This window comes from Grammomys surdaster, unplaced genomic scaffold, assembly GCF_004785775.1.
Source record: "Grammomys surdaster isolate TR1022 unplaced genomic scaffold, NIH_TR_1.0 126391, whole genome shotgun sequence".
Taxonomy (NCBI): Eukaryota; Metazoa; Chordata; class Mammalia; order Rodentia; family Muridae; genus Grammomys; species Grammomys surdaster.
In genome coordinates this window covers 16,601,283-16,624,088 of record NW_021621185.1, presented here as the reverse complement: position 1 = coordinate 16,624,088, position 22,806 = coordinate 16,601,283, and the positions used below count along the sequence as shown (strand labels likewise).

At 47.9% G+C, this 22,806-nt stretch overlaps 1 protein-coding gene across 2 annotated transcripts in view; it reads right to left on the bottom strand.

Annotated features, from left to right (window-relative positions):
* The window catches only part of Lhfpl2 (LHFPL tetraspan subfamily member 2), a 135,201-nt gene extending 113,425 nt beyond the window's left edge, over window positions 1-21,776 (bottom strand). The window contains exon 1 of one of the 2 annotated variants that reach the window (XM_028760203.1): window positions 21,735-21,776. The gene's annotated coding sequence lies outside the window, so the exon portion shown is untranslated. The remainder of the gene's footprint in view (window positions 1-21,734) is intronic. The other variant, XM_028760202.1, reaches the window with a different exon arrangement.
* Between the last annotated feature and the right edge of the window lie 1,030 nt (window positions 21,777-22,806).

Below are 22,806 nucleotides of genomic sequence, written 5' to 3'. Positions count from 1 at the left end.
TTGATCCTAATGTAAGGGGAGAAACTGCAAGATGTTAAGGCAGACAATACAGTCTGATTCATGGTCTAACTTACCTGCTAGTGAAGTTGAGAGTTGCTGTGTATTCCAGGGATCTTGAGGAACTCAAATTCTAAGCATCACTGAAAATCCACAGCAACAGCTCAGGCTATGCCTGCCAGAGCCACAAAGAGAGTCCTCCTAATTCCATTTTCCCACACACACTAAAGCCAAGCTTCCAGACCAAACACAGGGAAGCAACTGGCTTTACTCACTAAAAGCCAGTCCACGGTATGGTGGGCCTTTTCTGGGAAGTGAATTCCTTTCTGGGTCAACAAAGTAATTCTAACTTTTCTGTGATTTTTTTCCCTCCAAAAACAAAAGAGACCAGACAAAAATATTATAATAATAGACTGGCCAGTTGTGATGATGCACATCAGTAAAGATGCTGGAGGTGCTGAGGCAGGAGGATAAGGAGTTTGCTGCTGGTCTGAGCTACACACGGTCAGTAAGAGGGCTCAACAGGTATGGACACTTACCACCAAGCCTGAGTTCAGTCTGGAGTTTGATCCAGGCAACTCACATGGTGGAAGAAGACAACTGAATCCCTAGTTTGGCCTTTGACTTCCACGTGTATGCCATGCCACATACACACCCACACCCAGCAACATACACACCAACATACACACCCACACACAACCACATACACATCCACACATATATATGTATATTATATATATGTATATTACATATACATATATATATACACAAATAAATCTAATAAAAATTATTTATGTGAGATCATGCAGTATTAAAAAAGTAATATTCTATTACTAACTTAAGCAAAGCTAGCTCTTGATTCACAGTAGTGAATTTCCAACCATTTATTACTATCCGAACTTCATTACTTGGAAGATGTTTATTCACACAGTTGTTTACGTTATGAAAATAAATAAGCACCAAAGCTTTTGCGAAAAAAAAAAGTCTCTTCAAAAATCCAAAGCAGGAAACTATGCACCACAGCAAATCGCTAGAGCAGACTGGGATTGGCATCTTTCACGTGTGGAATGCCCCTGTGTAATCAGCCCTCTAAAACTCTGAAAACATGACTGCTATTTATCTGGAGCCTTCCTGTCAGCAGTTACAGCTTTACAAATATCATCCTCATAATAACCCCATAAAGAGGGGTGAGCTTGCTATAAAAGTTCATTGGGCATGAAAAGTTGGCACAGTTATCCAGCAGCTTGTTCCAAAACCAATTATTAAAATTAATTTTTAACAGCAACAAAAATAATTTGACCGAAAGAGTAAGCTAATAAGCAGCGAACTACCTACCTGTGGCACATTCCCGCCACACAACGGCTGCCTCTCCTTGCCCAGATACCCAGAATTACTCCTGGGGAAAATGGCCCCAGGAAAGACTGGTAGCCCGGGGCCTGGTGCCTGCAGCTGTCTGGAAAGCACTGAACTTGAAGGTCCCGTACTTAAGGAGCCCCAAAGCTGTCTCCAATGTGCTGGGGAGATTATAATCTGATGAAAGAAAGCTAGGAGGGCCATCCTTCAGAATGCCCAGTGCAGAGTCACTAAGAGCCCGAGGACAGACTCACTGATTGGTGTCCCCAGTGATCTTCAATGTGTGCATGTCTGCAGACAAGAAGCAACAAAGGCCTCTGTGGCTGGGCAGCTGGACACCAAGATAGTGTCTGTTCTTAGCCCCTTTCCCAGGTACACCCAAGGGGCAGAGGTCATGCCTCCTTTTCCCACCTGCTACTTCCCTCGTTGGCTTCCTTCTGTCTCTCTTAAGCCACTGAGCACCGTGGAGAAGACTAAAGCTGGTCCAGTAAGAGCTTCCCAGACTCGGAACATGTGCTCATTTTTCCCGGTTCGGGAGTCCAGGATTATCCCATGCGCCCTGGAGAAGTGTTGAGGCCGGGAGGCCTTTCCAGCCTTTCCACAGCACAGCTTCAGTTCTCTGCTCTGCCATCTGCTAGCACTTTGTTATGTAGACTCAGAGAGCCTCTGCTAGCTCTGTAGAAAGTTCTAATCCCCGCTAGGGTGGACGGGAGATTAAACATGACAATCAATGTCCTGTGCACAGCCTAAAGCAGATGCTGCTGCCGGTCACTGCTTCCAGTTTGCAGGAAATCAGCCACCTCCCGGCATCAGCTGTCTCATCCCTCTGTATTAGTCTCAGATTTAAACATTAAAACAGCTCACGACGGCCATCCATCCCGTTCATAGTCAGAGAAGGGCCAGCCAGGCCAGCGATGTAAACTGGTTTTCAATCAGGCAGAGCTGAGATCCAAGCAGTTCATAATCTTGGGAAAGTTGTCCCTCCAATGATTCAGATTTATAAGGTAGAAAATGGAGGTGGGGGTGGAGGCCAGCTAATATCTCCATCGGGATGCTGGGAGGACAGTGGGGAGCAGCAAGTCTCTTATCTGTTTTAAACACCCCAGCAGTTGACACTTCAGAGTACTTCCTTTCTTGGTCTCCAGAGAGAGCCCCACAGTACAAGGCCTTAGAAATAATGTTTGATTTGAGTGCCAATGTGGATGGCAGGGCTTACATCCACGTTTTATTACTTTTCTAAAACTTACCTTGTGCGTATGCATAGGGGTGTATATGTGTGGTCGCTGCACACATGTGACAGTCAGAGGGTGGCTTGCAGCAATTGGTCTGTTCTTTTCACCATGTGGGTTCTGAGGGTTGAACTCGGGACCTCAGCCTTGGAGGTACATGGCTTTATCCTCTGAGCTATCTTACCTGCCTGCCTTTAAGTTGAAAAAGTTCTCACATACCTGCACAGTGCTGGCCTTGAGCCTACGGCCATCATCCTCAACATCCCGGGCAAGCCCGACTGAGTCTGCTCTGTCTGAAAACTTGCAAACTGACTAAGATAATTTTCAGGTGGTTTCTTAAGAAGCAGGCCATAGACATAAGTCTAGCTCTATCTACCTCCTCCAGCCTCTACTGGGTCTCAGGAAAACGGGAAGATGTCACTCACACTAAGCATGTGAGCCGTTGGGCAAAGCTCGCTCATTTTGAAGAAAAGGGTCCTTTTCCAAGCTCATGTCTGGAATTGGAAAAACAACTCTAAGGCAGACACAAAGGTTCCTGGCAGTGTCTAGCATACAAACTTGCTGTCACCATGGACATAAAATAACTCTACCAGCTTCCTTATAAGTCATCAAAATGTAAAATAATATTGCTATATATGAATTTAAAATTACAGAGTCCATGTTGACTCCACAGATATGGGCATCATTGTAGCTCATGTTGAGAAAAAGAAAAAGAAATAATGAAAAGATTTGTAACAGGGAGAGAATTGGCACAGACACCATTGAGGGTGGTGACCAAAAAGAAGTAAGCACTAGAACACCAGGGCCATCCCTAGTATGGTCTTCATAGAAGCCTATCAAACACAGGAAGCTTCCAAGTTACTGGGAGGCGACTGAAGCAAGGAGACTTCCCAGAACTTCCCAGAGATCTCTCGGCTGATAAACGGTACAGCAGTCTGGCTCCTAAGCCTGGGATTTCAGCCACTTGATCCCACCAACTTGTTTTATCTCAGCCAGTCACAGTTTATAAATCAAGATCAAGACTGTCTCCGGAGTATGCTGCAGAAGCATCTTGTCCCTCCACTGTGAGTTTGCAGCAGAAACCCTGCAGGGCCAGTGTGTGTGCAGGGAGTCAGGGCTCCTAGACCCTGGTCTCCTCAGGTCTGCAGAACAGCCCTGGGGGATGACACCAGGAAGAGAGAGAGGAAAGATAGTCCTGTCCCAACCATCAGAGCAAACAGGAAAGGAGAGCCAAAGAACATCAAGATACTTAAAGTTCCTAATTATGGGCTAAGGATATACTAATATCCTAATATACTTGAAGCCCCAGGTTATGTCTACAGCATTGCACAATCAGGTATTGTTGTGGTGCAGCCCTGAAATCCCAGTACTTGGAAAGTAGGGGCAAAAAGATCGGAAAGTCATCAGAAAGTATTGAGTTCAGGGTACCTGGGCTTGACCTGGGAGAGAGGGAGGGAGGGGGGGAGGGGGGGAGGGAAGGAGGGAAGAAGATGAGAGTTCTCTGGTTGCAAGCTAAAGAAAAAGCTAAGATACAAGAACTCGCTTTTCCTGCAGCAAACCCTGCATCATCAAATTTGTTATGAAACTAACGCAACCCAATTCTTCGGAAAGCCCTCAAGATCCAGCAGCTCATAGAAAATTGTTTTCTAAAAACAGATCCATATACGGTAGGAATTCATGGTCCTTAACCTGGAAAGCTGGTGTGCTATCCTCCCCTCTCAAGGACTAACTCACTCAGCAATATCTGCAGACACCTCATGTGGTCCCTACTTGGGGAGCAGGGTCCTGCCTGCTGATGGAGATACAGGAATATCTGTATGCCAGGGATACAGCTACATATCCTGAAGGGCACACACAACAAAGAATGACCCAATACAAATGTCAATAGTGTCCACCCTGAAAAAAACCCACTTTAAGGCACACACTGTACCTGAACAGGGCAGCTAAGCAGGGCCACTCTGGTTCCATCATGATTTCTCCACTTTTGAACTATACACTCGCAGTCAACGTTCTGGGTTAATTGCACCTCCCTGCTGTGGCTTTACAGAAAATACTTCATTTTAAAGAGATCTCCTAAGAAAGCCTGAAGCCTCCAGTTCCCACGGTGAAGCCATTATTTCATGCAAGAACTCTAATTTAGGTGACCTGTCTCATCAGTAATACTAAAAACAAACACACAAACATCTTTAAAGACAGCTCCCATAGCCTGGTCCTTTGTCTCTTAAAACAATGAATGCTTACCGAGTGAGCAAGCCCAGAGTTACAAATTAACAGCAGCTTTCTCAAGCAGGCTTTCCCACCTGTCATCTCCCAGCAGGGGAACAATAGCAGCGTGACACAGACATGGCCTCATCTGACCAAACAGTACCCGGACCCCTGCCACCTGTCCCTAAGAAGACACAGGTGCCAGCCTGTACAGCTATGTGAGTACTGCCTTTCAAGCAGTCACCCAGTCTGACATGCACTGCTCTGTGGCAGTCATACATGGGCTAATGCGTACACACCAGAGGCTGTGAGACTCCCAGACAGAAAACACCATTTATAAACTCTAACATTCACCTTAGGGGAATGCCGGAACCTCATTTTTATTGGGTCTCTTCCACCACAAATTTGTAAAGCTATTTCCTATTTCCAAACATTAATTGCTATTTTCCTCTTAAAACAAGGTTTCAATGACACTGATACACAGCACATAAAACCACATTTCCCTGAGGGAAATAAATTACATTACTAGGTTGGTCCATGGTGCCCTGAGCAGGCCAGGCCTGTAAATGACACGTGGTATGTTGGTTCTCCCAGGACAAATGTAAACACTTCTTATCCAGGTTTAGGGCTTCATTTCACCCTTTCCAACCTACATGTTAGACCAGGAAGTAAGCCCACAAACTCTGCTGATCACCCAGAAGGCAATTTTCCCAAGAAACACACACTCTCTAATAAATCAGACCACAGGGAAAATTTAATCTGTTAAGTGGCCACTAATCTTAATTCACAGTAATGTACACACTCCAAAAGTCTCTTGATCCCAAAGGCAAAGGAAGGCCTGGGAAATGCCAGTTTCCAGAATCCCTGTCTGTTCTGGAGCCAGAATAAACACAAGAGTGGCAAGACACTGCCCAGTGGCTGACACTGCCCAGCAAAGGACACTGCCCAGAAGCAGGAGGACACTGTCTACTGGCAATCTCCACTCTGACGAAGGCAGGCAGTTCAGGACAGAAGGAAAATGCAGTACATGCTACATGCTACATGCCTGAAAGCAGCACCAGCTGACACGCACCCTGAGGCCTGAGCAGGGAGCAGTCAGCAGCTTCTGGGAAGAACCTGACCACTCAAGGCTTCAGCTCTTACCTGTAAACCTTCTGCTCTTCACTGAATCTTCCTGAGGGTCCTACAGAGCGGGCATGACTAACAGTCCTTCCAGAGCATGGAACTAAGCCCTCCTTCCTGAGATCACAGAGTCTGGGACTGGGAAGTGGGGAGCTAACCAGCTCTCCGATTTACCATGCAAACATCCATCCTTCTGCCATGTATCCATCCTAACCCAGCAGAGATCTATCTACGCTCAATACAGAAAATGGGACAGCCCAAGAATTTGCCCCCCAAAGATCCCGATATAGGCTTTCTAATGTTTCTTTAGTTGGTAGAATTATTTAAAGGGGTACATAGTAAAAAATCAAACAAACAAAACCAACAGAGACTCCACATAAGCACAGTCAGTCGCCTGCATCGAGTTTCCATTACTTTAGCAATACCCGAGATAAGGCACTAGGAGAAAGGATTTATTTCAGCTCACAGCTTTAGAGGTCTCAATGCATTGCCATTAGCCCCATTGCTTTGGGCAAGGCAACAGGTGCTGAGAATAATGTATGGTAGACCAAACTGTCACCTCGTGACCAACCCGAGAGTGATAAGGGGAGCTGGAGCCCTGGAATTCCACCTTGTCACCTCGATGACCTAAGACTCATCACTAGGCCTCACCTTGTAAAGATTCAACTTTGTCCTAGTAGCACTAAGGGTTGGGGACCAAGCCATTAACATGTGAGCCTTGGGGAAATATTCCAGACACTCAATACAGAAGCTACAAAGAACTGGCCTCCAACCGTAGCCACGTGGTGAGATGTAAAGGTTAACTTACAGGAACCTTAACTTAGCTGGAAGGATGGATGAGAGAGAACAGATGAAACCCAGCATCAAACAGGGATGCATCCTTGGGTCAACAGGAACTTAAAAGTTTCTTGGTTTTACAAGTTCTTTTTGCCAACCACTAATCTGTAATTAATCCCGTATACCCATTCTAAACACTGCAACTCCCTTGTACTGTCTCCAGACATGTCCCCTGGTTTATGTGTACCGTCTCCAGACATGTCCCCTGGTTTATGTGTACTGTCTCCAGACATGTCCCCTGGTTTATGTGTACCGTCTCCAGACATGTTCCCTGGTTTATGTGTTAACCGAGTTAAACAATGGAGATAAACACACAGCCAGGCTTTGGGCCTGCAGGCAGTGATGGGCCTCCCCACCACACTGGGCTTACCACTATGAAGTCTCAAGCACAGCTGCTTCGAGACCCAGTTTCTTGGTGGCACCCCACAACACCAAGGTTCCAGTTTGCAAACTGGGTTATGACAGCAGTGGATCCCCTGTGGATAGTGCCACCCTTGTTCTGTCACTGAAGTAATCAAAGACACCTGGGAGGCTGAGGCAATAGCTCAGTTCCTAAAAGGCTTGCCATGCAAACATGAGAACCTGAGTTCAGATCCCCAGAGCCCACATAAAAAGCTGGGCATGACAGCACTGGCTTGTAGTCTCAGCTCTGGGGGACAGAGACAAGTGGGTCCCTTGAGCTTGTCAAATCAGTAACAGGCCTAGTCTCAATAAAATAAGGCAGAGAGCAAGTGAAAAAGATACCCAATGCTGTCTGCACAGACAGACAGACAGATAGATGCACACGCACACACACACACACACACACACACACACACACACATCTTGACCTCCTGAGCACCCTGCAGCGTTCTGTGCACACACATTACACTAAGTCTGATGTTATAAGCAGCCCAACCCTCTGAAGACGAGCTGACTAGGCCCCGAAAGGGTATACTTAAGGAGAAAGGGAAATGTCAAGCCTACTTTTCCCACATTACCCAGATTCCTCCAGAGACCCTAATCCATGAGGCCATCGCCCCTACCCCAAGGAGACCATTCCCACAGAACCCAATGGGAAGGGACTCAGGCACACAGCACTGTAGCACGCTTGCCTCCTGCACTCCCTCAAAATACAGGACCAACCTGAAGGAGCCCATTTGATCTTATGTCGTCTCAGTTTTGTAATCTGTAAATATTCTCCGGAAAGTATCTCGCTGTCTAAAAGTCACTTGGCACCACGTACATACTATAAACAAGTTGCTGCACTGGATTGCTACCCAGCAGCCAAAGCTTCATTTACAGCAACTGTTCGCCTAAAAATACAGAATGAGCACCTAACACACACCAGGGGCAAAGGCAATAAGAGGAGAAAGCAAGACAGACAAGCACTGCTACCCCCCACCCTCCATGGGCTTCTCCCAAGTCATCTAGTATCTTAGCTAAAATTAATGGCTTGGACCAGAAGCCCCTCCCAGCCCCTCCCAGCTCTCCCATTTACCACTCTCAGTGCTGCTGCAGAGGGCGACAGTACTGTAGACTGTTTCACTTCCTTGAACACAAGCTATTTTAACCCCACACTCATATAGCCTAAGCTGCAGCCATGTGACTTACCTCCAATCCTGCCAACCAGTAACAACCTGTCTTCATCCTGAGGTTTATCAGACAGAGCAGCACCCTGGCCTGGAAGACATGTCAGGCCTCTTGGCACAGGGACCCTTTTCCATGCAGGAAACCTGGTTCCTTCGGGTCACGACTAAAGAGAAACAGGAACAGGGCGGCCAGGTTTCCTCACATGCTGCCGGGATCTGGTTATTTCTCCATCAACTCCCATCATTTCTGACACCCCACTTCAACTTCCTGAACACAGTCAGAGAAAAAGCTTTCAAAGGCCCCCAACGTACAGCCAACTTCCGATTAGATGCAGTCATGAAGGGAGAGCGTAACACAGACAAATCCAACAGAAGCTCACCTCCAAGGCCTGGAGAGCAAATGCACGAGATCAGGACTCATGAGACAAGGAAGGCTTGCCTGCTCTACCCTCACCCAACAGTCCCTTCATGTCACAAAAACATCTGGCCACTGTCTCACCTTCTAGGAGCTCCCAAGGACACTGTGCCCACCAGATAGAAAAATGTCTGCATCTCCCATTGCCAACCTGCAGGGCTTCCATCAACTATGTCAATAGGTCTGTAGAGGAACTACAGAGAGCCAAGCTCCAATTGAATTCGTTCAATGGTGGTTCATGGTTTCTCTTAGTGTACTACTTATTTTCTCAGAGCTAACCCACAATAAGTAACAGAAGTGGCCACAGTTGAGGAGGACACGCTAAAAACCATCAGATCTGAGACAGCAAGAATGTACCTGAGGCCCACTAAGAGATGCCCATCGCTTTGCTTAGAAGTGTATCAGACACACTGACAGCCTTCCCTGCCACTCCTAGCTCATCTCCTCGCCCCCTCCCTGTCCCTTGGTCACCATGAACCTCCTCAGAAGAAGACGAGCTGCCTTGGGGAATGGTGCCAGCTGCTGGCTGGCACAAAGAACTGTCCGCTGGCCACCATTCCTTTTCTCCCTCTCTTTGAAGAATTCATAATGCTCTCTCCTCTTCTCTGTTTCTTCTCCTGATGATTCAGAGGAATAATCTGAAATCAGAGGCTTGCAGACACACTTTTCTCTGAAAATGTGGAAAGAGGGCCCTCGACCACCTACCAGGGCCCATTAGAAGCAACAGATAAGACGACGCACTGTGAACAAACTGGCCTTCACCGCTCCCGTAAGGCCCCACCATGCGGGTCAAGACTTCAAACAAGCTTAGCTGAAAGGTCTGTGATGGGTAACCAACGTGCTCTGGACGGATCAAGTCCACTTAGAGGTAAAGGACACACCTGCAGGATTTCGTTTCAGCTCCTGCCATGTTCCCGAAGTCATCCATCAGGATGACAGCCATTAGTAGCCTCTAACTGACATTTCTGCCCACCGTGCCCTGACTGGTCTGGTAGTTTCCCAGCCTCCACGGCTCTATGGAGAGCCATCTCTAGATTCCTATGAGGGAAATGACAGCCTTGGGAGGCTCTGCAGTCTCCTCAAATGCCATCTCACTATGATAGAGATCGCAAAGGGCCTAATGAAATTACCTCTCTTTTTATTCTTCAGTAATAGCCACAAAATTAGATGAAATGACCCCTGCTTCTCTCCCTTAAGCCTTCTTTATTGCTTTCAACCCTGATTCTCTATCCTTTACACGGATCTGAGACCCTGAAGACCCACAGGCCAATGGGATTAGTAACTGATGGCTTCGTCCCCTCAGTGGCTCTCCAGGGGGAGCCTCTCCTTCCCCCGAGTGGGGTCACCATCAGTTCAATCTTCATGCTTCAGAGACATCCCCTTTGAACAATATCAAATGTTTCTCCACCCGGCCTGGTGTTCTGCCCACGAGCACAGCAGTCCCTTCTCACACAGAGCATTGGCGTCAACTCAGCCAGAAAGGCCAAGGCAAGGAGGGTCAGTGTGGTTAATTGTCCACCAGGCAACAACACAGCCCCCCTAGAGACAGCACCTCAGGAGAGCTGATCGCCCCCATAAACAGCAAGTGTACTTTGAACGAAGGGCCCAGGAGAAAGAGAAATATTTTCCCCAGCCTGCTGGGCTGAGATGGGACTTTCAACTCTCTATTCTTTTTCTCTTCCTCAGACTGCAGCCACAAGGGAAGGGACCTAGTTGGTGGGTGTGGGCAAAGTTGGTGGGGAAAGCAAGGGAAAGAACCACAAATGTCAGCAAGGCTCCTGGGAGGCTTCTCTGCTTTGAAGAATCATCTAAGACCATCCCAGGGTGACACAAAACCACACAATAGAAAATGACCCACTCTACAAGGAAAAAGTCTACAAACGTAAGGAATGTACTCCTCATCACTGAAGAAGATGGGGGAAAGCTATTATTTCAGGATGGGGGGGGTGCTCTGTAACCCAGTCTTCCTTTCATGCCTCCAGATAAAAAGTATGAGCTAGTTATCCAAAGGGGCCTCTTTCCACTCAGGTCCACAATCTTAAAAGACCCTAAAGAAAAGGGAAGAGCCGTTCCCTAACTGAAAGAGGCCGTACATAACGAGACCAGCATCCTTAAGTCTTCGCTAAAGCAAAACGCTGAACACAGTCCACTGGAAATCGACCTTTCCTGGAAACCAGTATCTGCAAATCTTTCTAATCAACAACAAAACCCAACAGTGGGTAAGACAGCCAGCCAAAAATTACAGCCGACAAGCTACCTGATCCAACAAAAAGTGCTCCTAAATTATGCATTGATTGTTATCTGGAAATGGAGGCAAAGAGGCTTCCCAGAGATATCCATCCATGAGCCAGCTCTGCCCTGCCACTTGAAAGGCTATTTGGGAGCTTCCTCTGTAAGGACCTATGTCTAAATAAATAAATAAATAAAAAGCTACGAGGAGCCAGCACATGACTCAGCAAGTCAAGGCACTGATTCCATACCTGACTACCTGAGGTCGATTTCCAAGACCCAGATGGTAGAGAGTAGACTTCTAAGAGTTCATGTTCCTCCCCCACCCCACCCACACACAAAATGTAAAAATCAATAAAAACAACTGTGAAGCCTGGTTGTGGAAAGGGATACAGTTTAAATGTGTGTGTGTGTGTGTGTGTGTGTGTGTGTATGTGTGTGTGTATGTTTGCATCAATGTATGTGTGCTTTGGTACCTCCCAGACATCATTTCAGCATTAAATGAAACTGTCAGTCAGAGCCCACACATTAGCAACACTGCAGCCCAAGACTAGTAGGCTAGATGTTGCAACCACTGACTACAGCGGCTCTGATGTTTCTAAACTCCTCTCCTTGAAGGGGTCCACACTATAGTGCCCTTGAATCAATGCATGGGGAGGAAAAGCTGTATGAGTGACACACAGACCCAGGGTGTTTGACTAGCTTAGCACCCACAGACCGGCTCTTAGAATGCTTTCACAGAATGAAAAAACAGCATCATCTTCCTTACAAGATCAAACCACACAAGACAAGCTCAGAAACTCCAAGGAAATTAAGGAACTAGGCATATTACTTGACCTTTCTAATTAGGATAATGTGAGGTGGTTAAGATTCAACTAGTGATGTCTGTTAAGTGACCAGGTCACTACGTGACCAGCCCTGTGAGAAAGGGATCCCAATTATGTGAGGGTGAGACCTATTGTGTTGATTTTAAAGTTTTAATTTTTTTTCAAAAAAGATTTATTTATTTTAATGTATGTAAGTTAATCTCTTCAGACACACCAGAAGAGGGCATCAGATCCCATTACAGATGGTTGTGAGCCACCATGTGGTTGCTGAGAATTGAACTCAGGACCTCTGGAAGAACAGTCAGTTCTCTTAACCACTGAGCCATCTCTCCAGCCCGGTTTTAATTTATTTAACCACATATACATGCATGGGGCACTGCACATGAGCTCACTGCCTACAGAGGCCAGAAAAGAGTATCGATCCTCGGGAACCAAAGATACAGTTGTGAGCTGCTCCGTGTAGGTGCTGGAACCAAACCTCAATCCTCTGCAAGAACAGACCACACTCTTAGCTCCTTGACCCCCTCTCCAGCCTTGGTTGGTTTGTTTGGTGTTTGTTTCCTGGCTTGCTAAGAGTCTTGATGAACAAAACAAGATTCTCTGAAAGCTGGGCCCTCATAGATGCTTTCTGCTCACTATGTCACTCCCACGTGCCACCAACGGTAGAGACCAGGCCCCACAAAGGTCCCACCCACATGGCTTCTTTAGGGACTTTACAGCACAGATATTTAACAATATCTCAAGTTCCAAAGATGCCCAAACCCCACTCAAATAACCCCTGCATCTTCTCATTTCAATTTATTTTCTGGGTATATTTTCAAATGTAATAGATAAATACCACACGGTGGTATCCACAGTGACTGGAAATTTCCAGAATAATGGTGAAATCCTTATTCTCTTCAGACCCTAGAAAACATTAAAACCATGAAGAGGGAAGCTGGGAGTCAACTTTTGTCACTGCCGTGTCTTTCACTAACTTCTCTTTGGGGGTGAGGCCCTGGGGACATGTCTGCTCTGTTACAGCAGCCTCTCAGTGGCCAGGCAGCTCAGCATGCTGGGAAAAGTACCCAGAGAACTAAGCAGACAACTCCTGTCTGGGCCCATGCAGTACACACCCAGCACAGCAACGGGAAACGCTGGACAGTGAGCTGAGCCCCTGCAGGAGCAGGATGAGAGGACAGGATGAAGGGAACAAAACCTCAAGGTCATGCTCCCCTTCATGGTGACAGCCTTTGGTTACATTTAAGCACCACTCCCATGATTCAGTGCAAAAGTGGTATCCAAAGCATAACCGACACTTGGATCAACACTGACCATAAAGAGAGTGGATCTGATATTCAGTTTCCAGGGAATGGCCCATCCATCACAGCCACTTGGGTGACTGACCTGAAGGACATTACTGTGAGCCACAGATCCACTGGTACTGTATGAACAGTGGGGACAGTCAGGGCACATAAAGGAGTGCTGCTAAAACCCAGATCCCTGCCCATGGAACCTTTGCATAGTGCAGCTCAGAGGCCTCCGGCTCTGACACACACACACACACACACGCCCCGTACTGCTCACTCCTCCTGCTACATCCACCACGATCCCACCACACCAACTAGCTCCGGCTTCACACGTTTCCCAGGCTGACTTGGCCCTTAGGGTACAGTTAAGATGTATCTTGATCTCGCATCTGTAGAAGCGGAGGCTGGTGTTGTTCTAATGACAGGCAAAGCTGCTGCCTTAATCAGCCAGCTCTCTCCAATCAGACCCCAGCTGGTCCATGAAGGATGGGAGTCCTTTGATGTCCACTTCTGTCCACCTGCTACTTCAGATGGAGTTGCTCATTATCTCGAGCATCTGAGCCAAAGCAGGGAAGGGGGTGGGGAAACTCAGCAATGGGACAGCCTTCAATGCCTGCAGAGGCCCAAAGCTCACAACCAGTTACTTCCAGAATCCCCCACCATTCCAGGAGGCACTTTGTAATCAAGAGTCTATTCCTAAATGTTCCTAAAGGCTTTGGGGAAGTGACTTCTAACACTGCTGACAAAGCACTCTCTGATTTGGTGCCATTAAAGTTATCAGCCTCTTCATGAGGACAAGTGTGTCAAAAGAAAAACAAAAAGCAGATGCACTGGGACAGAACGGCTCTTTACAACCTGGAAGGGAAGCAGGTGAGGCTGGCCCAATCAAAGCCGGGCTACTATCACAGGCTCCGCCTGATTCTAAAAGCCTTTTAGAAGTTTTGTTTACAAGCTGTGGATTCTCAGAATCAAATCCAAAACTATAGGTCAGAACCCCCCCCGAGGGGGGAGGGGTGGCCTGGGAATGCAAATAACTAGCCAGTACCCAACAGAGAGCCCAGCAAGGTTCAGAATAAAGCTCCAGAGAAACAATTGGCAACGTTTTAAATGCTTTGTAAGCAAGTAACCTCAAAGTTACAGGGTGTGTCGGGAAAAAAAACGCAGGTATAATTGTAGGAAGTTAGAGTCTTCTTTATCTGAAGTATGCACAAACAGCATACAATGTGACGTATTTAGCCAGAACCATGCCACCCCCAACAGCCACATTATACCACAAAGACCCCATTAACTCCCCTGCCCTACCTTAAGGACAATTCCCACACAGCTGTTCCTGGCAGCCCCCAGGGCCCCAAAGAAAAGCTTCCAGGCACTCAATCCCATGCCTGTAAAAGCAGGCAGTTTCCAGCCAGACTCCACAGGTTCCTGGCAGGCAAGGTTCAGCCTTCAAGAGCTTCATTCAGCCTTGCCCCACCAGGTAAGCAACAGCAGCAGCACCAAGAAAGCTTGCTAGAAATGCAGAGAATCTCAGGCCCCACTGTGCCTGCTGGGCCGCGGTATATTTCAACAAGACTCAGTGACCCCAAGAAGCGCTGCTTGAAGGGACAAGAGCATCATGGAGAGGTTTACACCCCCAGTTCTCCCAAACCCCTGTGGAATCTCAGCCCACGCAGCTCTCCCAGTTCTTCCAGGCCTCTACTACTCCTCTGCTCTTCCTAAGGCTTGTCAGTCCAGCTTCATCTGGGGCCAAATCACCACCAGCAGGGCCCAAGGATGAGATGGCACTCCAGAGACTGTTAGAGAGTTAAAAAGAGTCAGGAAGTGCCACCCCTGTCAATCACACTGGCATCTGCCTCCCTGAGGAGGCAGGAATACAGGCCCCATGTCCATAAATCAGCAGAGACAACCCAAAGTCAAACAATGCCGTGGAATGCTGGGTCTTGGTTCCAGCACAATGTTAATGAGGTTGAGGTCACGGTAAGATTAGCTTCCTCTGTATCTTGGCAGAGACTTCTGCCCTCCGGCTGCCTGCTCGGGAAGGCTGATGTCCCCCAGGTCACCAAGAGGACTTCAGTGGAATGACAAGGACAGCTCCAATGGCAGTACCAATGAACGCCTCAAAAGACCTAGGTGACCAATGAACAAGGCTTACTGAGGAAACACACACAGGCCTGAGGGAGGAAAGACTGAAAGACAACCAGGTCAGACCAATTATCAGCACAGGCTGGGCAAGCCAGAACAGAGAGAACTGAAGATTTATGAGACAAAACGAATAGTCTTGTGGCCAAGATTTTTAAAGCTTCACTTTATTTTTTGGTAATTTCATACCACAAATACAGTGCATTTAGATCATAACCCACTGGTGGGTTTCACCCATTTTGTTTCTTCTGACGATGCCCTTCCTCCACCAACTGAAAGAAAAGGGATAGACCTATGGGTAAACTGGGGAAAACCACACGAACAGACCCTAGGCATACCCACTTAGCCAATAAGGTTCCATTGAAACCTGACTTACAGACCCCTAGTAAGTATGTCTGTCGTGCCCCACCACAGTGTGGATCCACATTGCCAGTAAATGAGGCTCTCCCCTGCAGGGAGGACTGTGAGGAAGGATGAAGTTATGAATGTCCACCGATGGGCCTCACTGGATGGGATCGTCTTCAAGGATGGATTATTGGCCGGTTCAATGAAAAGGGCACGATTTGAAATTTTTTTCAAAGTCAGGAGCCATGTTTCTCCAGAGTGTGTGGTGTGTTTAGCATACAGACAGCAGGCCTTTATAAATACAAAACATTGCTCTCCCATCAATGGATGATTATTCGGTTCCTAAATCTTGATCACTATGGGCCAGAGGGGGGAAATCCCAACTTTTTAAGAAATTGTTTTGGCCACTTATCTGCAGATAACGGAGGCTACTGTCAACACAGTCAGGGCCTTCCTCAACCACCCAGCTCGCTGCTGCCTCTGCAGTGCTGGAAAACAGCAGCCCAATGCGGCCTGCCCAAAAGAAAGGAAGCCTGAACTCCAGGTGCCCCTGACAGGCCAGCTCCACAGGAAAGAAAGAAAACACCGAACAATACAATCAGCAGAGGAAAAGGAACCCCTCTGAACTTTCCAGGCATGTGGGAAGCTTGTTGCGAAAGCTACTTCAGAACCCTCTGCTGCTTCAGGTTCTGCTGAAAACAGCAATTCCAACACCACCCCCAAATCCCTAACTTGCCCCAAAAGTACTTACGGCAGGGCTTTTTATCTCTTAGACAGAAATACCAAGATAACCAGTTAAAACTCCAGCCTATATCCTTCCAACCCAGTGGAGCGAGGGAAGCGAGGTGCCAAACTGGTTACACAGACGACAATGATTCATCGGCCCGCTGAACTTAGCTTAACTCCAGAGCACTGAGAGCGGCCACAGTTGTGCGCAGGTCACACCGCATGCCTTCGATCCGGCAAGCAGTCATGGGGTCAACTTGGCACACTTTCAACGATTCCACAAATGAATGAGATTTAAATTAACAACAATAACCTCAGTCCCACCAAGGCCAGACAGCAACACTACCCCACTTGCGGGCAGGGTGTGGGGGGCGGGCCATTGATGAGTGTGCTCCCCTCCACAGCATGAGACTGGAAGGACCCTGGCACTGCCAGTAAGGAAAGCAGAAAAGGTTGAGAACAGGTGTACAGAGCAGGTGGGGCCGAGGCCCGGACACGCACATCTGCAACAGGTGCCTCACATCTGTAACAGGTGCCTGAGGCAATCCACAGCCATCCCACTGACAGAGGACTGGGTCACGGGACTTCCATGTATTAGCCAAACCACAAAGCTGCAGCCTGGTTATGACAAGCTGAAATTCTCCTTATGAAGAAAGTAGAAGAACTGTTATGTGCTGCTAGTATTACCTCAATAATGCTGAATATCACTCCCCAGGAGGAATATAAAACACCCAATGCTCTTCATTTAAGGGTTTATAACCATAACTCAGTACAAGTATAAACCACATGAAGCTTTTAAAAGTCTTGTTAAGCCTAACGAGTTCACCCCTAAATAAACAGCTCTGAAATCCTCTTTGTGTTTCACAGAAATATTTTATCAGTGTCAATAAAACCAACCTAATCAATAAGATGTTGTATTAAATCAAAATCAGAACAAAACCACATGATGAATAGTAAAAATACACCAAGGGTCACCTTTCTGGCCAGCCAAACCTCAAAGCAAAACCTGGGTACTTCTCTTGACCCCATGGTTTAAGGTTAAACTAGGAAAACATGCAGATAACACACGTTTTAAATTATGTTCAGGGTCGTGTAGACATGCACAAAACTAACTCATCCTCTTAGCTAGTGAAGGTCAGTATGCACACTCAGTGCGTGTGTGCGTCTGTGTGTGTGTGTGTAAAACTGTTCAGGCTGCTATTAACAAAATCTATAGACCAGGTGCTCTAAAGAAATACACACTACTTCCTCATTGTGTCCTCAGAACAAAAGACCCTAAAGTTATTTACCAACCCCAGAATGGGGACCCCCACTCAGTACCTCAGTGAAACCTATGTCCTTCTTCAAGGGTGTCTGGCTTCGGCATCTGAATACAGGAAAACACAAACATCTACAGCATACGTGTGCAGGTTCAGAATCCATTTCATTAGCCACACATCCTCTTTCCCAAACATGCTCAAAGCCATTCTGTGTATCACATGAATTCCAGTTCAAAGCAACAGACCCTATCAAGTCTGCTGGATAGCATCGTATGAGCTTGGCCACTGAGGCCAAGGGTCAGGAACTTAATCATTCCCACTTGGGCCTGTTGAAAGGAGACAAAATTTCAAAAGCTTCAGTCACAAGGACACAATTGACTCTCACCTGCAGCACTAAAAAGATATTACCCGAAGGACAGGGTGGATGAATGAATGAATGAATGAATGAACGTACGTACTTCCAAAATTAGAAGGAGCAACACAGGATACAGTCACCTGATCAAGAAATATTGTTTTGTTAAGAAAGTCTTTGCTCACTCTGCTCTAACTGGCCAGGCAAGGGAGGGAGGTTGCAGCCTGTAGCCATGTGACACTACTGCGCCACACACTCTTTTGGCATCTCTCTAGAAATTCAACTTCTCTTCCTGTCTCTGCAACCAAATACTAGGCTGCACATCTCTCTGGAAGGCCAAAATTCAATTTTTCATTCCAAGTGAACTCAAAAACTGCCTTTTGTCATGTCTCCAAATGGGGTCCTCACAGGTGCTCCCTCCCAGAGGGTCCCCAGTCCCCAAGGACTCTATGTAGGGAAAGCCCATCCCGGGAGATAAACAGGAAGCAGAATCATCACCTCCAAGGTTCTCATCGCCCCTCTGCCATGCTGCCAGGATTCTTGCACTGGCTGTCTGTCTTATCCCCCTGCCTACCCTAGGGCCATGGAATTCCCTGAAATCACAATGTGACTTCAGCACCCGTCCCACGGGAGAAGCTTTAAAGATATCTGCTGAATGACAGGATATATGAGTGGGCAGATGAGTAAGCTGGCATTGTAAAGCACACACAGACACACACACACAGACACACACACACACACAGAGAGAGAGAGAGAGAGAGAGAGAGAGAGAGAGAGAGAGAGAGAGAGGAACACACAGGCGCAGTTCCCCTATTCAAGAAATACTGTTTAGTTCAGGATGTCTATGGAATGAATTCTGGGACTTCATCATTTACAGATCATTTGTATCTTTCTAAGACTAGTGAGTTGACTATAACGTTGATTTTAGCATTCTTGGGCAGTGCTTATCAAACCCACCACTAAAAGGTTTTTAAATTGTGTTTTCTTTCCAAACAGAATGTGGATATTTTCTGTTGATGGGATACAAGACCTGAGGATCTGCTACTGCAGAGAACCTGGAATGAGGAGCCCACTCGACTCCAGCTCTTGGAGACCCACACACTCTGCCCTACAAACACCCTGGAGGAGATAGCCCAGAAACGGCTTACCACAAGAGGCCAAGGGGTCGGGGGCTAGAGAGATGGCTCAGTGGTTAAGAACACCAACTGCTCTTCCAGAGGTTCTGAGTTCAATTCTCAGCAACCACATGGTGGCTCACAACCATTTGTAATGAGATCTGATGCCCTCTTCTGGTGTGTCTGAAGACAGCTACAGTGTACTCATATACATGAAATTAAAAAAAAAAAAAAGGTGAAATAAATTAAAGAGGCCAAAAGGATCTAGCCTGAAAGTTCTAGAAAGAGTGGGTGCTTCTAGATGTGGATTGTCACTCAGCCCGAGAATCAGGTACTTTTGCTCCCCTTTTACCTCGGGGACTTGGGAGTGGTGACAATCCTTAATTAATATTTTCTGAGCATTTCCTGTGAGTGGGGACCATCCAAACCTGAAGACACCAGTTAACCTTCCAGAGACACTCATGCGAACCCTCACAACCATTTCCAATTTTTTAAAAAATATTTTATTATTATTAGCCTTTTAATTTTGTGTACATTTGTGCCAGTGTATGGGTTTGTGCATATGAATGCAGTGCCGGTTGAGGCCAGAAGAGGGTATCTGATCCCTAAGAGCCTGGGTTGTAGGCAATTATGATCTACCTGACATGGGTGGTGGCAATCAAACTCAGTCCCCTAGAAGAGAAGTAAGCACTACTGCAGAGCAACCTTTGAGATTTATTTTATTTGTTCGTATGTCTAAGTGTATGCACACATGCATGTGCAAGTGCCCAAGGGGGCCAGAAGAGGGCGTGGAATCCCTCAGAGCTGGAGTTACAGGCATCTGTAAGCCATCTGCTGCGAGTACTGGGCTTAGAACTCCAGTCCTCATGAGAGAGCAACAAGAGCTCTTAACACCAGAGCCACGATCCCAGGCCCTACTACCATGAGATAGACACAGAGGCCAGAGCCGAGAACTAGAACAGAGCTTGCAAAGTATTCACATAGGTTATATACCATGGGGACTCAACAGACTAAATCTGAGTCTCCTGAAAACCTTTTTAAGATTTATTTTTAATTATGTCTAGTGTGTGCCTGCATCTGGGTATGTGTATGAGTGCAAGTACCTGTGGGAAGTCAGAGGTATTGGATCCTCAGGAGCTGGAGTGGCAGACAGTTGGGAGCTGCTCTTAACCACTGAGTCACCTCTCCAGCCCCATGACTCTGCTAAATTTTAATCCTCCTATGTTGGCAATTCTTTGCAGTAAAGATACAGAAAATGAATTTTTGCAAGCAAGCATTTGCGTGCACGCACAAGCACAAACACACACACAAAGTTTTCTATCCACTGTTTTGTAACTAGCTCCTGCTGTAGACTTTTCTGCTTTGCTCATCCCTTGCTTGCGACAAAATCTGAGCCCATGTCTCTGGTGTTAGCAGGTGCTATCAATTCTGAGCCACGCACAGGGATAAACAGCTTCTTTCCCAGAAGGCACTGCTTTGCTCTCATCTACAAAGATCCTTCCTTCCTTCCTTCAGACAAATGATTGGTTCATGTGTCATGACTCAAATTATATTCACAAATGTTCATTTGTAGTGTAATCATTCTTCCTAACAGGACTGGTTCAAGACAAATGAGCAGCCCCCTCCCCACCCTCCTCTCTTGAAGTTTACAATGCACCACCCTCCCTCCCGCCATAAAGTGCTACCCTGTCACAGACCACGAGCCACACTGCTGACCTCTTGGAGGTTAACTCTATTATAAAATAAGATGTTGTCTTGTATTGCTTTAAACCTTTCAAATATTATTTCATCAGAATCAGGTTTTCCAATACAGGCTAACCCTGTTAGCTTGATTGCAGAGAGAGATATTTCACCGTCCCTGTCTTTAAAATATTTAACCATCGCACACGTGTTCTCTATCTCTTAATTTGAAAAGGAGTCTTTAAAATGATTAGAAGAGCATTAGAAGGAGCAAGACAAATTATCTCTCATCCCATCCCTCTTTTCAAGCTGGGCGGCAGAAGTGTTCAGAGAATGAAAGTCTCTTCGAAGGAACTCTAGTCCCCCACACCTTGCCGCCCTCTGGCTCCAACACACACTCGCCGGCAGTGGCTCCACTTTTCCATTTGGGTCACCAGCTGTAATCTACAAGCACAAAAACAATCACGGCACAGAATACAGGAAACTGCCCGGGTGGGAGTGAGGTAGGGTGTGAGGATGAAAGTCTTTGCCCTTCACACACTCCCCACGTACTCCCATAGAAACTCCCGATCCTCCTGAAATAACAGAAAAGTTGAGCCGGCTTGGAGAAAATCTTTTCGCTTTTTTCAGTTCAAAGAGCACGAGACCCCGAATAGACAGAGAGAAGCGCGGCCGGGTGGGGGTAGGGACTGCATACAAACCCATCTCCCCGAGTCCTTCATCCACCCCAGATGTGGTGTTCCCCCACTCCCCGCCCACCTCCTCTCCAGCCCTCACCCCTCTGCACCGGCCACAAAAAAATGCAGCTCAGGTCTGAGATGCAGCTGAGGTCTGTGGCCGGTGAGCCCCACGCGGCACGGACCGGAGCTGGCGGGGACCTCTACAGCTCCCCGGGAAAACGCGCTTCCAGGCTCAACTTCTTCCACGTCTACGGCCGGACCGCGCTGCAGCGGCTCCTTCCCGCCCCGGCACCCGCCGCCTGTCCCTCCGCGCCCCCGTGCGCTGTCGGGGACCGGCCCCCTCCCGGGCTCCCCGCGCAGCGCCTACCTGGCCAGGGCAGCAGCCTTCCCCAGCCGGGCTCTCCGTGCCGCCTCCTGGCTGCAGCCTCAGTCTGGCCCCGGCGGACCCGCAGGGGCGAGGGCGGGAGCAGACGAGGGTCGGCGGCGCCGGGGCGGAGGCCGAGGGGCGGGCGCAGCGGGAGGAGGCGGCCGAACCTCGCAGCCCAGGCCGGCCGCTGCCACTCAGCATCCCCGCCTCCGGCCGCCGCGCGGGGAGGGGTCGGCGAAGCCCGGCCTCCGGGGGGAGGGTCCTGCAGGGCCCGGGAGGGTTTGGGCAACGCGAGGTCCCCGCGAAGGGGTCCCGGAGCCCAGCGGGGTCCCCTCCCCACGCACTTTGGAGGAGCTGTCTGAGTGCCGATGATCGTAGACCGGAGCCGGCGGGACGGGAAGAACGTCGGTCCGCGGCCCAGGAGAACCTCAAGCTGGAGAGAGGCTGGAGGCACAAGTTTACAGGTCCTGCTGTCTACTTAGGGAAACTGCAAACTTTCAGAGTATTTCCAGCTTGGATGCTTGGGTCCAGACATCCTCCTGGCACTCCGGATACACTTTCCAATGGATATCATGAATCTCTCAGGCATTTTAGCCAGTGTGAAAGGGATCCAGAGAGACGACTCACCAACTCCTCTCACCACCGCCCTCACGGGTAGGAGCAACGGACAGAGTCAAATAGCCAGAGTCAAATAGTCAATTCTGAATGGTCTGAATTCATTGTGTAAGGACGGAACAAGACAAGAACACCTTCCTTTGTCTCCAGCCACTCCCTCCCGTCAAATTTTCTTCAGCCCCCAAACTCTCAGACATTTGTCTATCCACCGATGCACAGATCCAGTCAATCTGGGTGCCTTCTCCTCACCCCTGGCCCTCATTCCCCCCACCCCCACCCCACTCCCCCTCACCCTCCGCCAGCAGTTTGCATGTGCTTTTTGCTCTTGAAGTCTTTGCACTTGACCTGTCAGCTTCTGTGGCCTCCTCCTGCTTTTGAAACATCTCTGGCTGCAGGCACTGCACCTATCTGCACAGCCTTACATGTATGGTTAATGGCTCTAGAACACCACTCAGCA